Raw genomic sequence first — 12,495 nt, 5'->3', positions numbered from 1 at the left:
TTATCAAGAACTGTGGCATGTTTGTGAAGTGCTCTGGTAAGTCTTGAACGTTAGGAAGTGCTTTGTCAATTTGTTATCACAAGTATTTTTTAGACATATCAAAATACTCCTTTATTTATCTTTAACCTCCTAGTTCAAAGAAAAGAAAAAAAAAACAAACACATTTTCGAATTCTTTCAAGTATTATGTTTTGTTAAAAGTTCCCCCAAGGGTAAAGGACCAAAATGAACACAGACCTCTTGCTCACTGAACAAAAAGCCAACAGCAATGACAAGCAGGATGTTTTTGATGCTCTTTGTTAAGTTTTTTTCTGGGGCTAGTGGCTGAAGCCCTTAATCACTTTAGCTGGAAGTTATTCACAAATAACCTTTCTGAGCTCAGTAATCCTGTCTTGCTTTGTATCATAAAAAAATATTTTCTGCAGCAGGGATTCCTAAATGGCCTCTCAGATCTTAGCCTTGCATTCCAGGTACTGCATGCTGACTGCCAGCAGGTATGACCTGCTCCAGAGCTACAACAGTTATACTGTTTCAAATTTTTGCCTCCTTCAATATAAAAGCATTTAAGATTAAAACAACTAAAAATATTTCATGACGTTGCATCGCACCTTCTTAAGGGCTCGCTTGCACCCCTTCACGTGTTTGTCACTTTAGGTCAGGTTTGTGGATGCTGCATTTTCTATCATGCTGAAAATCAGAGACTAGCACAAAAACTTGTCAAAACAGAATGAAAATTCAAACTTTTTTTGAAGTTGGACAGCCTTCTTTTATCTTCTGTTCCCTCTAGCTGCTTTCGAGTGAGAACATCTGTACAGACTACAGCGGGTTTCAAGTCCTTTACTTTGATATACAGTGTATGCTCCCAACAATCTGTTGCTTAAAATAAAAGCTGTCTGGTCTGTGTTGTCACTGTCAATCATAATTTTCAGAGCTCTTCCTCACATTTTCTTTCTGGTTTATAATCACCCATTTGCAGTTGATAGCTGTATCTTCTGTTTTCCTTCTATTTAGCTAAACTACTTACTTGCCAGTGCTGGCAAGCAGAAATCTGCACAGCTTTTCATCACTGGGTATTTTGTTACAGTCAGTTCATCAAGATTTTTTTGCTACTTGCTCAATTTACAGTTAATTCTAATATATTTTCATTAGGTATCCATCAGGAATTGTAGGTATTCCTGAATGGATTTTTGAGCATTTCATCACATAGGAAATGGTTTTTCTGAAGGCCTCTACTGAATCAGCACTGTTGAAAGGTTTGAGTCCCTTTTACAAATGGCTATTGCTACTATAGTTAGCATAAAAGAACACTTTTCTAAGTGACAATATTTCTGGTCAATCTTTTTTATTCACGTGTGTTTGTTAAATTCAGCAGCTGATCTGCCTGGGAGAGCTCTCCTGCCTCTTAGCAGATATTCCAGCTGTGAGAAGATAATGAGATACACAAGGTGACTCCTCTCAACCTAACATACAAACCTGACAGGCAAGGAATAAACTCATGGAGAAAAAACTAGAAAGACCAATCAATTTTAAAAAAAGTGTTTTGAACATATTAGTGGTTTAATCAGATAGGTTATTTTACCAGAAACATGGGATGAGAAGGTATGAATTAAAACTTGAGGCAGGAAGCAACTTAGACACGATTTTCCTTTATAATATAAATTGTCAAGTAGTTCGGATCACACAGGGAGGGTGGGATTAACTGGATATGGGCTCAGAGGAAATAAAAAAAAGCACAAATATTTTACAACCTTTCTGTGGAAAAGGAAAATCACACTTTTACTATTATTTCCCTAGAGATATTTCTGTTTTCCTTGCAGCCATATATGCACGTTATTGTAATGCTACATGGAAAAACAAGAACAAGGTGGCGGGGGGAGGTTGTTGTTGTTTATTTATTTTTTTTTTTGTGTGTTTTTTTTTTTTTTGCATTTCAGAAAGTGTAATCAATAAGAAAAGAAATCAGATAGGAGGATTTATCTGTTTAAGTACCCTAGAGTGGTTTCAGTAGGACAAATCACAGCTCCACTCCTGTAATCCAATCACACAAGATCAGTACTGATGTCTAGCCCTGTTGACTTAATCAGATCTCTGGAGCTGAGGATCTGCCTGTGTGAGCTGAGCTACAATGCCTGGACTTGGTGATTTATGGGAATATCATTAAATTTAGCCTGGGTTAAAAGTGCAGCCCTGTGCACAGCAGAGTCAATGTGAATCTTTCCAGCCACTCCAATTGAGACAATATCATGTTCCTGAAGGGTCTTGACATTTATTGCACACATTCCAAGTATTGTGCTCTTCATAGAACAGCCATCTTTAAGTGTATTATCTTGAAAAAAAGAGACAGAATTTATCAACTGACAATTGTAATAATAAATACATCATGTCTAAAGTTATAGCATATGTATGGACTTCTAAGAGAAATCTCTTCGGAATTCCAGTTTATAAAATAGTAACATTTGCTACTTTGTTTGATTGATTAAATTGATAACAGCTTTTGATAAGACTTTTAACATAGCTTTAAGCTCACTGCTGCTTTTTAATTTTAAACATTCTCACATGAACTGCTCAAAGTAATTGTAAACAAGGTTATTAATACTTTTTATTATAAGGAAATGTTAACTTTTTTATTTCCTGGAGTACTAAATTCTAATTTTTTCCTTTCTCAGCTACACAATATTCATTTGTGATATGCTGGATCTTGTATTACTTTGCTTTATGTTGATGCTGTAAACACTTTAATTTTAATATTTTTATCTACTACTTTTGATCAATTATTCAGTTATTCAGGGATATATGTGAAATGACATCTCAAAAAGCTGCTATTGTTATCATGCTGTTATCATGTTGTTACACTTCAGAAGTGTTAAGCAACTGTTGATTGTTAGCAGAAGGGGAGGAGACATTGTTTTAACAATGGAGGCAGACTCCAAACTCAAAGGTGGAGTTTGTGTCTAGACTTTTACTAAGGGGCCCTGTAAGGAAATTAAAGAGTTCCCATTATCCAAGTGGCTGCTGAGTGTGAGTGGACAATCCTCTGCTCAAAACTGACTGGAACCAAGGTAGGATGTCCAACCAGCTTTGCAGCAGCATTCAGGGAGTCTTTTGCTCATCATGCTCCCAGCACACCTCTAATATTGTGATCTAGAGATAAAAGACCATTTTGTGAACATAAAATATGAAATTGTAGTTTTCCTAACTGCATGTAGTAACTAAATAAACACTTAAATATATACATGCATTAATATCTGCTTGTTTAGATCTATTCCTGCCTCAGTGCTTTCTATAAATGATTAAAAGTTCAGTAGAAAGAATGGAAACACACCCCAGGTGTGTAGCTGTAGGTGCTGCATTAAGCATGGTAAAAGCACACCTTTCTTTGCTGTTGTGTTACTCTGGAATTAATAGAGAAGTTCCCAAATCCCATTGAGATAAAGATATTGCTTTACTCATTGCTGTTGCCTATGGTGAGTATGCTGAAGTAGCATCTTTATTGATTAGCAGTTTAGATTTCTAAGAATACTGATTTATCTGTCATTACTTGCAGTTTCATAATCTAATAAAAAAATCTCATTTCTAATAGGTTCAAGGCAGCATTTCATCATTTTAGCTGAAGAATTTATCTCTTTTTAACTCGTATCAGAATATCCCAGCTTTACTAAAACAAAATTAAAATTACATTATAGAAGAGAATGCTTTGTACAAATGATGCAGGAAGTCCAAACCATTTCAGGAAAAAGCAGCAGCTAGAAAAAGAACTGCCAGGCAACTGTACTTTGTAGAAAGTAAATATGGAAATTCCACAGAAGTATCAGGACACTGGATATTCAAATATAAGAAACACATAAAAATACTTCATGGAATGATTTAATGTATGGAGGAGATAACCACTCCTGTCAACAAGATGAAAAGGTTTTAACTGTGAATGAGACAATATTTAAGAACATAACTAGTACTTGGCAGTGTATTTATCTTGCAAATGTGATTAAGACGTTGAAAAAATGATCTGTTTGTTTTAATTGTAGTTATCTGCCATCTTGTTTTTCAGGTTTGGAGTCTTCCTTAACTGCTGAGCTCTGGAAAAGCCTTTCAGAGTAAAGAGCAGGGGTAGGATTTTGTTAGTCATGAGAATTTAGCTGTGCTCATTACCCATGTCCTGCTAGATACCACTTCCAGCAGGAATACCAGAATGCAGGCCTTAGCAGGCCAGGGGGAAGAACATCCTTGCAGAAAATAATTAATTTGTTCTCAGCTGGTACAAAAACTGAACTATCCCAGATTCTCATGCTTTTGAAGTGTTCTCCATCAACAGCAGATTTCAAAGACTGCTATGTGAAAGTCTTTCAGGCATAACTGTATTGTTATTCCCTAATGCTTTATATTTTTTCCCCACAAACATAAAAAGAAATGGAGAATATAGTCTATTTAAAAAACTTATTCTTTATCCAGTGTGAAAACATTGAGCAGTCCATATTTTCTCGAGCAGCTTTGTGCATTGAAACTGAAGTGAATGACTTTTTATAAAATATGCTTTAATGGTTCCACTATTTTGAAATAAAATTATTATCTTTCAAAATATAGCTCCACCATCATTGTTTAATTTGGATATTTGGGAATTTCATATATCCTGCTGAATGACACACCTGATTGATACAGAAATCCTTAAGTGGAGAGCCTGCATCTGTAACAATAAGATTTCTGCTATTTGAAAATACAACAAAATTTTTAAAGATCCACATTAAAAGGAAACAAAAAATGTTTAATTTAATCACTTTGTAGGACATTGTTGTTTCTATTGTGTTTTGTACACTAGGTCACATTTTTTTATGTTACATTCCTTGTTTAGTCCAAAGCATGGCAATCTTCCAGCCAGAGCTTTTAGTGATAAATTCTGCTATACAAAGCAAAAGTTTTTATATATGAGGCCACTTCCTTCTGCTATTTTATCATCTTCCTGGTTTTGTCTGTTTTCAATAAATGCCTTTGTATTTTCACATCTTTTATATGCTTGTATACACAGACGCTTTCCTCTGTATTAAAACTGATAGTAGCAAGTTGGTAAGGATAAAAAAGACTGTTGACTTAATTTTCATTGCACTAATACCCTATATGAATGCTTTAATGTTACTGTATTAAAAGATCTTAACATTGATATTAAAACTATTTCCTGAATTTGGCAGTGGGGTGGAAAGGCAAGGGTGATCTTTCATAATAAGGTTTTAAAATGGAAATAATCTCTGGGTACAGGTACACTTTAGTACTACAGATTGGCATAAGAAGGCTGGGCTCTCACAGCGCATTTGCATTATTTTAAAGCATCTCAAATTAAAACATATTGAAATTTAAAATCTAAAACGAAATTATGGTGGAGGCCAAACATCTCTCCTTTATCTGTCCCAAGGGGCTGAATATTTCTGCCTGAGGAGAAAAATCTAAAAATACTCATCAGTAAAGAGAAGCCACAGAGTCCCCTGCACACACAGTGGAACCCAAACAATCTTGAGGGAAAGGAGAATTTGAATTAGGGGTGGTCAGAGGAGAAAGATGAGATTGGAGGTAAAAAGCTGAAGTTGCAATGCAGCAAACTGGAGAAAAGCTTCTGGAACATACAAGAAAGAGAAGCAGTTCCTGCTGTCCCTGCCCATTCTAGCAGTCTGTCAAGAATTCCTCTTTCCCACAAAAAATGTTACCAAGGATGTAAGCTACAAATCATCATGTACTAATCTTTTTATGAAGACCTCTTCTTGTTGTTCTGCAGACCTATTGTTCTTTTACAATCACATTAATAGACTAAAAATAACAAGGGCAGTTCTACCAGACTTAAATTACAAGTCTGATTCTTAAGAATTATTATTTTATATTGTGCTGATTGAGATCACAGAGATCTTCTTCTGACCACAGAGGTATAAGGTACCAAATTCATCCTTCCTGTAACTGTACTGAGGTAAATGAAGTTACATAAGGAATTAATTTGACCTGTCTCATCCATTTCCTTGGAAAAATTCTTTGTTTTAGCTCTTGCCAAGTTTTAACTTAGACTCTGCCTTGCTTAACATCTTCTTGTGCCTAGAGAAAAGTTTTTCTTTCTTTAAGACTATAAAGAGAAATACAGCAGGGGAAAGACAATTAAGGTGAGTATCTGCTTTTTAAATTGAAAGTACACTTCAGTTATGGTCAGAAAATGCCAAAACCTTTTTATTTGGTATAGATGTGTATGGGATTATTCTTACATCTGTGAGGATATGAAGGCATAAAACAGTACATATAACCATGAAAGGATAAGGATTTAAGTAATGTTTTTCTGCCTAACACTCATATGTTTATTTCTAAATGCAACAGCAGTAATAAATGGGGAGCTTTCTTTGCTAGAGACCATAAGAATTTAAAATATTACACATCAGTTTTTAATAATCATCACCTTTCCCCTAGACTCAACAGGTATATTCAAAAATAACCTATGAGAGAAGCTGAACACCTACTCTCAGCAGTATGTAACTACAATTTCATGATGCAATAAATTTAATTTTTGGATGGCATTGTGGCATGAAATTCTTTGTACAAATTCAACTTAGCAGTACAAAGTTATTTAAAACCCAAAACCCTCTAAAACAAGGACTGGTGAGTGGTTTTCCTCCTGATGGTTTTACATTAGAGTTGATATCATCTGTCTTCCTGCTGCCAGTAAAAAGCCAGGATAAAGTCTGGTCTAAACACTGTAACTCATTACTTGCTAACCTTGAGAAAAATGCAAATACACGTTCATATTTAATCTTGATCAATTTATTACCATTAGATAATCTAGGATTGCACATATGAGATATAACTAGCATGCAAGCCTGAGTATAGGCTCAGCTTGAGAAGGGCTGAGCATGAGGGATCAGAAAGTGAAATTAATGGAGAGTCTGCGGTTCAGAATAAGGTTATAATTATGATATTGTCCCCACAGACAAACTTACAATCCAGCAGCCTCCCTTCCTTCTTTCCACACCATCTGTGTGTCACAGTCTACCAGCGCTGCAATTGTGCCAATGCAACTGTTTGTGGGTCCAGAGCATGAATTTAATCAATAGAACAATTCTAGTTAAAAATGATTAGACTAGACAGAACTTTAAAAATCTGGATTGAGTGATTTGATTTACAGCATGGCTTCATGAACAGCTGCACAAACAGCTCAGAGGCCACAATAAGTCAAAATCATTAGTTGCCAGTTCCTGCTCCTGTCTAAATTTATGGTTCCATATTTATTAAACCCAGATTTGTGCACTGCTGACTAGCCAGCAGCAAGATTTGAGCCAGCTCATGCGGAGATATGCCATTGCATTTCACTCACTGGTGAATCAACAAGAGCACCTGGTGTGACCCTTCTAACACTGTGTGTCACGAGCAAGTACAGCTTGTCACTTGGCTGCCACCTGTGCCAGGGGATGCCAGCCCTGGGACTTGGCTGAGGAGGCTTCCTTAGGCAGGGAGAAGGAACCATGGGGGCTCCCATCCATCAGCTGCAGCCACGTGCATGCAGCCAGAGCAAGACTCATGCATGGTTTGCAGCTTGGCTGCAGCTCCCACTGTAGGATGAATTGGGAATTTTGAATTCCCAGGCCTTGCTGAGACTGGAGAGTGGTATGTGAGAATACATCTAACCATGCCAAGTTGGAGTTAGCCAGCAGAGGGGAATTCAGACTGTGGCTATTTCTCAGGGTGGGAACAGTCTGGCCTTAATCAGCACGCTCTCCTTTGAGAGTTAATTTACATCAAGTTCTTTCACTTTCCTGAGATAGACAAACCCTCTCCAGCTTCATGCAAAATTCCATTCATGATCTGTTTCAGCCCATGTTCTTTGAATCCAAGTCCTCTTTTTCTGTTATTTTAGGCCCAGCTTTCATGCTAGAAAGCATCTGCTTCTGTCTAGTACTGTGCATAATTAATACAGGTAGAACAAGTTCTAATGCAAAGTGTATTTCAGATCAGAAGAATTACAGAGGTGGTGGACCTTTGCAATTTTTGATGCGTTTTGTTTTCCTCACTGGGACATTCTGGTGTTTTTTTCTCAATGACTCACAAGTGGCCCTATCAGTCCTACACAATGGAAACAACCACTACTTTCCAAAACCAGTAATATTTTATGCTAGGAGTAAAGCTCAGTTAGGGAAAAAAAAAAAATCCACAAACTCTCAAATGTGTCAAGAATAGGAATTCTACTACAAATAAAATTCAGGATATGTTTTCAAAGTTAATCTGAGAGAAACCCCTGTAAAATTTTTAGAAGAGACGTATCTTTATTCTTGGAGGTTTCAACTATTTTAATTGAACTAGCTTCCTATCCATATAAAAAAGCACCATTCATAAAAGATGTTTGACTTGCTAAGCTTTAGCTTTGATGTTCCCGAAAGCAATATAAAATACCTTCATGTAAAATTTTTTTGGCCTAAATGAAAGGTACAAGCATTTTTAAAACCTTTGAGACAACCAGCAAACAGGATTTTCTACAAAAATGTTTTTCCACCTGAGAAAAATAGGATGAGTGTGACAACATAAACATTTTAAGAAACAATACATGGCTGAAACCCATTTGCCAGGCAGAGGAAGTCAAAGACTTTGCCTGAGGGGTTTAAGAATACCAGATTATTCAAGTACTGATAAATTTGGAAAAAAAAAACCCAAAAAAAAAAACAACTTGGGGAAGAAAAAGGACAAACTGATGGTCTAAGATTTTCCTGCATTGAAACTATTAAGCAATGCTTCTTAAAAAATAAAAACTGTTTGACTGTCTAGATTTGAAACAAAATCAATGGCTGGGTATCAATGACAGTGATTCTATCAACAATATGATGTTTTAGAAAATGTAATGCTTGCACTATTTTCCTAAAAATGGGAGACAACTATGTGAGCAAGTTGCAAAATCAACCAATCAATTCTAGATTATAAAACACTGCACAACATTTGTATTGTTTAAGATGTGTCTCTATTTTTGGTATAGATCTATATGCTCTAAGAATGTATTTATTAAGACTGCATAGATGTTCATGTCTCCAAGATGAGCTTTTTCCTTCACGGTAACTGTCCATCTCACCCAATCTAACAGAAATCACACAAAGCCAGACTTGCAAATTAGTGATGTCTTGCCTACACAAGAAACAGGAATACCTGCATGGAGGTGAGTCTTCCTTCCAACAGTAAGGAGCATTATTCCATCTCCCTGCGGCTGATACTGACATGCAGTCTGATGGCCCAACAGTCACTTCTTTCTGCACTGAGAAAATTCGGAATTTTATTTATTATACTTGAATACAATGCTACTATGAACATCCTCATAGCTCATGTTCTTGATTATAAATAAAAACTTTATGAAATCTATAATAGTAAAAATTTTATTTTCATTCACTGCTCTTGGAATCTGGTTCAAACTGAAACCCACAGGAATGGCTTAATATTCAATGAGCTTTATAGACCACAAAAATGTGATGTAATAGTTTCAGTTGTCTTCACTGACTCACTGACACTGACATTTGTATAGGGACAAATGCCATAACAGATGTGCTCCTCAACCCTTAAAATGAAAAATGACATGATAAATTACTTCTTAGTGGAAACTGAAACAGAACAGTTACTGAACTACCCAAAGAGGGACAAAAAAAAAAAAAAAAAAAAAAAAAAAAAGGCAAAGCATATTACCTGAAAATTCAGCTAGTAACCACATTTATCATTGAGGAATCAATGCTGCCAACAGGAGGTTTTGGAGAAAGCCCAATTTTCCACTAAAAATAATATAAACAGACCTGCTATTAGACTATTATTTACATGAATGACAGACTACATAGTGCTTCCAACACAGAAGGTTAGACTTGTGGATATGAAACTGGCAAAAGATACTGGTGGTAAAAATAGACCTAAGACTACAGAAGACACTGAAAAAAAAAAAAAATTCAAGCAATCCCGAGAAAACTATTGATTGGAAGTCTCAATAATATGAAGAAAAAATTTAAAATTCATACGTACTTCAAAACAGAAGAATGATCAAAATTAGATGCGACAAAATTATTCACACAAGCAGGAAATAATTGATTGGAGTTTGTCTTGGAATTTGCTGTGATTGTAACCTGTATTGTTCCTGGCATCTTTGTTGGTAAGGAACTACCCCATATTTAATGACAGCAATGCTGTTACTGTTCAATTGCCAAAAACCAGGAAGGAGTTCTGCTATGGTAGAACTGCTCTAGCTACAATGTAGAACTGTGAGTGTAATTCTTTACTTGATTTTACACATTTTCCAAAAATCTACTCCTGACCTAGTTAGGTTTACAGCCAGACATGAGCTTTACTTTATACACAGGAAAATGAGGCAACAGAGTGAAATGTTTGATCTTAAAAGTTTCTGTGACACCTCTCACCTACAGATTGAACAGCTTTGTCCACTAAAGCACCTTGTACACAGAATTAACAGTTTTGTGTTTAGAACACTTGTAAGATTGGGCCCATACAAAAGTAAGTGTATTTGTGATACACACAGTATGAATGAAAATGTTTTAAGGAATATCTGTCATCCTTTCAAAGACACACAGCCTTGGAGAGAACACTATAATTTTAGTACTCTTTTGTACTATGTATCATTAATAAGTCATTCTACTAAAGCAGGACTGGAAAGAACAGATTCTTCTTGAGAAGGTATTAAATGACATCTAATCTAGAGTTCCAACATAGTAAGCTATATATTCAACAAAACACTGAAAATTTCTCTGTTCAAGTTTATCATGAGTATAATAAAGAGAGTTTTCCATACCTCATGAGTTTGGAATTGGATTTCACCAAGAAGTTTCTATAAAATATTGCAACTGGTCACTTGTAATTAGGACAGACATTTTTCATATCTTTCTTGCATAACAAAATAATTTTTCACTTTGATATTAATTTGGAGAGTTTTAAAACTAGTTTTGCTTCCATGAAGTCAACAGGAATTTTGCACTGAATGGGTGGAAGGAGGACTGTTCTCCACACTTCACTCTCCCCTGCTATTAGAATTAGTGATTAGGCTTTTTTATTTTGGACTAGAATTTTCCTTGAAACCAAGTGAGGGATGGATGGATGGATGGATGGATGGATGGATGGCAAAAAAACAGAAACAAGAACATAAAAACATATACTTTATATAAAGGTGTAAAACAGCATAAATTAAATGAAAGCAAACAATCTGTGATTGATTATAAAATTAGAATTTTTCTCATGAACCAGATTCCCCACTAATGTAAATGAACAGTTTGCTCAGTGTGCAAAAATATTCAGAGCCCACTGTCAGTTCATCTGCATTAAGACTTATTTTAAACCATCCTTTAATGGCACTTTATTGACATAATTTCAAAATCAATCTCTTACCAAGGTGACACTTCTGTTTTATGTAATCATATCCTTTTTATAACTAACTTACTAAACTTGTAACAACATTTAATTTCAAATATGAAAGACAAAGAGGAGTATTTTAAAGGTTTATGATTTTTAGATGAGGTAAAGCACTTTATCACCAGAGCAGCTGTCAGAGCCAAACCTCAGCTCTCAGCAAAATGGGCTGTAATAACCACCTATTAGCAGCAGTGTCAAGAGGTGACTGCTCCTGACACAGCATCCTAGACGGTGCTCTGTCCCATGCCAGCCTACAAAAGGAAAATGAAAAACCTGATATTTTCCTGTTGGCTGACCTTTTCCTCCCACAGCTTCCTTTCTGAATAAAATTTTGACATGAACGTTTTTTAAAAAATAATAAGGGGCGGTGCCAAGGAAGGAAAGAAGGAAGGAAGGAAGGAAGAGTGATGTGCGCCAGTACACTTCAGCTTACCTTTATGACTTTGGAAGCTGCTGATATCCCGACTCCCATGGTAGGTAACTCACTGAAGATCTTTACTGAAGACTAAAGAAATCCCACAGATGCTCTGGCTCCTAGGGCAGTAAGCAGGAGAATAATTTCTGTTACCCACACAGACAACGCTCACCAACGCAAGCCCCTGCACTGCCCATGGGGCACAGTCCCATTTCTGCACCAGGCTCTCCATGACCACTGTGGCAAGGGGAGCACCCAGCACCGGACACAAAAACAAAGAGCAAGCAAGAACCAGCAAAAAACATGCAGAAACATCAGATGTCTCGGGCTCTTTTCCAAAAACTTCAACCCACCTCGTCCCCCTTCATTACGGTGCTTCAGGCCATCTCAGCCCTCACCTTCCAGTCTCCTCCCGCTTCCGTTTATAATGCCCAAAGGAGTCTTTAGACCTCCAAAAAATAGTCAGGGGCTCTGCAGACATTTTCTGGCTCATGAAGACCCCAAAACACGACCCCAGCCAGCATGAGCCCAAGTGACTCGGCCCAGGCTCCTGTCGCTCCCGACCGCCCCAGTGACCCCGGCAGCCCCCGGGCAAGTCGCTTTCGAGGCCTCGGCGCTGCGGGGCCGCGCCGTGCGGGCTGTGCCGGGAGGAAACAGCGCAAAGGGCAGGCGGGAGGCTCCGCTCCCAGCGGG

At 36.9% G+C, this 12,495-nt stretch overlaps 1 long non-coding RNA gene across 2 annotated transcripts; it reads right to left on the bottom strand.

Moving 5' to 3' along the window:
• Positions 1-2,240: 2,240 nt before the first annotated feature.
• On the bottom strand, positions 2,241-12,372 carry LOC110475523 (uncharacterized). Of its 2 annotated transcripts, none has more exons than XR_013340856.2 (5): positions 12,156-12,372; positions 11,821-11,921; positions 9,669-9,751; positions 9,141-9,246; positions 2,241-2,325 (listed from the first exon to the last, which is right to left on the bottom strand). It is a non-coding gene; the product is annotated as an uncharacterized LOC110475523 (long non-coding RNA). The 2 variants fall into 2 exon arrangements; XR_013340858.2 differs by having other exon boundaries at positions 9,141-9,241.
• Positions 12,373-12,495: the final 123 nt, after the last annotated feature.

Source organism: Lonchura striata, chromosome 14 (assembly GCF_050655825.1).
Source record: "Lonchura striata isolate lonStrDom1 chromosome 14, ASM5065582v1, whole genome shotgun sequence".
Taxonomy (NCBI): domain Eukaryota; kingdom Metazoa; phylum Chordata; class Aves; order Passeriformes; family Estrildidae; genus Lonchura; species Lonchura striata.
The sequence above is the reverse complement of the archived record's forward strand: the minus strand, read 5'-3'. Positions and strand labels throughout refer to the sequence as shown.